General features: G+C 49.5%; 1 non-coding gene across 1 annotated transcript; it reads right to left on the reverse strand.

Annotated features, from left to right (window-relative positions):
- Nucleotides 1-1,861: 1,861 nt before the first annotated feature.
- Nucleotides 1,862-1,934, reverse strand: trnav-aac (transfer RNA valine (anticodon AAC)). Its single transcript has one exon. It is a non-coding gene; the product is annotated as a tRNA-Val (tRNA).
- Between the last annotated feature and the right edge of the window lie 986 nt (nucleotides 1,935-2,920).

The following is a 2,920-nucleotide window of genomic DNA, read 5'->3' on the forward strand; positions in this document are numbered from 1 at the left end:
GGTAGGGGACTTAAAAGCGGGTCCCCTGGTTCGGACGGTGAGCCGGGTCTCTGGGTGGCTCCAGGTGAGCCGGGTTGTTGAGGTTGTTGAGTTGTTGTTGGGGTCTGGTGGTGGAAGCTCCTGAGGTGTGGTGGTGATGCTGCTGGGGTCTGGTGGTGCAGCTAGTGGGGTCTGGTGGTGGAAGCTCCTGGGGTCTGGTGATGGAAGCTCCTGGGGTCAGGTGATGGAAGCTCCTTGGGTCTGGTGATGGAAATTCCTGGGGTCTGGTGGTGGAAGCTCCTGGGGTCTGGTGGTGATGCTGCTGGGGTCTGGTGGTGATGCTGCTGGGGTCTGGTGGTGGAGCTAGTGGTGTCTGGTGGTGGAAGCTCCTGAGGTGTGGTGGTGATGCTGCTGTCGTCTGGTGGTGGAGCTAGTGGTGTCTGGTGGTGGAAGCTCCTGGGGTCAAAGTCCAGAGTGCTAACCATTACACCATGGAACCCTGTTCAGCTTTTATTGTGTTTTTATTGTGGTCCTGAAACCAGAACATGAGTAAAAAACAATATGCGCTTGAGCATCTGACAGAGTGCTGTCCATGGTGCTAGGAGCGTCTGGGTGTTTATGGTACCAGGGCCCTGGTCCTCCAGGCCCAAGGGCTGGCTCTTTCACTCCAGTGGCCGGTCGGTGGGGGGCTTAAAAGCGGGTCCCCGGGTTCGGACGGTGAGCCGGGTCTTTGGGTGGCTCCAGGTGAGCCGGGTTTTTGAGGTTGTTGAGTTGTTGTTAGGGTTTGGTGGTGGAAGCTCCTGAGGTGTGGTGGTGATGCTGCTGGGGTCTGGTGGTGCAGCTAGAGGGGTCTGGTGGTGGAAGCTCCTGGGGTCTGGTGATGGAAGCTCCTGGGGTGTGGTGGTGGAAGCTCCTGGGTTCTGGTGGTGATGCTGCTGGGGTCTGGTGCTGATGCTGCTGGGGTCTGGTGGTGGAAGCTCCTGGGGTCTGGTGGTGGAAGCTCCTGAGGTCTGGTGGTGGAAGCTCCTGGGGTCTGGTGGTGGAAGCTCCTGGGGTCTGGTGGTGGAAGCTCCTGGGGTCTGGTGGTGGAAGCTCCTGGGGTCTGGTGCTGATGCTGCTGGGGTCTGGTGGTGGAGCTAGTGGGGTCTGGTGTTGGAAGCTCCTGGGGTCTGGTGGTGGAGCTAGTAGGGTCTGGTGGTGGATGGGGTCTGGTGGTGATGCTGCTGTGGTCTGGTGGTGGAGCTAGTGGGGTCTTGTGGTGGATGGGGTCTGGTGGTAATGCTGCTGGGGTCTGGTGGTGGAGCTAGTAGGGTCTGGTGGTGGATGGGGTCTGGTGGTAATGCTGCTGGGGTCTGGTGGTGGAGCTAGTGGGGTCTGGTGGTTATGCTGCTGGGGTCTGGTGGAAGCTCCTGGGGTCTGGTGGTGGAAGCTCCTGGGGTCTGGTGGTGGAAGCTCCTGGGGTCTGGTGGTGGAAGCTCCTGGGGTCTGGTGGTGATGCTGCTGGGGTATGGTGGTGGAGCTAGTGTGGTCTGGTGTTGGAAGCTCCTGGGGTCTGGTGGTGGAGCTAGTGGGGTCTGGTGTTAATGCTGCTGGGGTTTGGTGGTGGAGCTAGTGACCTACATGTTTTGAAAAAGGCGGGCATGACGAAAAGATCCTGTAAAAAATCTCTGTAATATGCTTCTTTTTTTCCTGTAAAGTTGGACATTTGAAAGATTAGGTAAATGGGGAATGACTGGCTTTTAATCAGTTGTGGAACTGCAACGAAATTCATTTCTGCATAAGACCCAATGCGAGAAAGAGATGGTCGACCTTCCTGTGCCGAGCACCAAGAAGAGGATTAGAGGGGTTTTCCAAGTCCAAATAATATTATTGCAGTAATACATGTTTCCGCCCAGTTTCGAACAGGGGACCTTTCGCGTGTTAGGCGAACGTGATAACCACTACACTACGGAAACTTGCATGCTTTGAAAATGGCGGGCGTAACGAAAAAAAAATCCTATCTTCAAATCATTCATGTTAGAAATAAATGTGTGATTTCATATAAGTTGTCCTGGTGCGGTAAAATTAAAAATCATCCATGGGTATTACCATGCTGGGTAGAAAATACAAAATGTACCACAAGGGAAGCCAACTGATTACTTTTGAAAGACAGTACTGGATATGATTAATAACTGCAAATTAGGCAGTCGTCTTGTTTCAGGTACAAAATGACTGTTTCTCGCTGAGAAAATGCCAAAAAGCGGATTTCTGTCATAACATTGTTTTACCTTCTGATTTTTTAAGGCAAGCTATTGAAAACGTTAGAAAATTGGAAAAAGGAGTCTATGTAGTTGATTTGAGAGACTCATTTCATTATTGGACTCACCAAACCACTTACAGTGTTTCAGGTACAAAATGACTGTTTCTCGCTGAGAAAATGCAAAAAAGCGGATTTCTGTCATAACATTGATTTACCTTCTGATTTTTTAAGGCAAGCTATTGAAAACGTCAGAAAATTGGAGAAAGGAGTCTATGTAGTTGATTTGAGGGACTCATTTCATTATTGGACTCACCAAACCACTTACAGTGTTTCAGGTACAAAATGACCGTTTCTCGCTGAGAAAATGCCAAAAAACGGATTTCTGTAATAACATTGTTTTACCTTCTGATTTTTTAAGGCAAGCTATCGAAAACGTTAGAAAATTGGAAAAAGGAGTCTATGTAGTTGATTTGAGAGACTCATTTCATTATTGGACTCACCAAACCACTTACAGTGTTTCAGGTACAAAATGACTGTTTCTCGCTGAGAAAATGCAAAAAAGCGGATTTCTGTCATAACATTGATTTACCTTCTGATTTTTTAAGGCAAGCTATTGAAAACGTCAGAAAATTGGAGAAAGGAGTCTATGTAGTTGATTTGAGGGACTCATTTCATTATTGGACTCACCAAACCACTTACAGT

Source organism: Cololabis saira, unplaced genomic scaffold, assembly GCF_033807715.1.
Source record: "Cololabis saira isolate AMF1-May2022 unplaced genomic scaffold, fColSai1.1 scf035, whole genome shotgun sequence".
Lineage (NCBI taxonomy): Eukaryota > Metazoa > Chordata > Actinopteri > Beloniformes > Belonidae > Cololabis > Cololabis saira.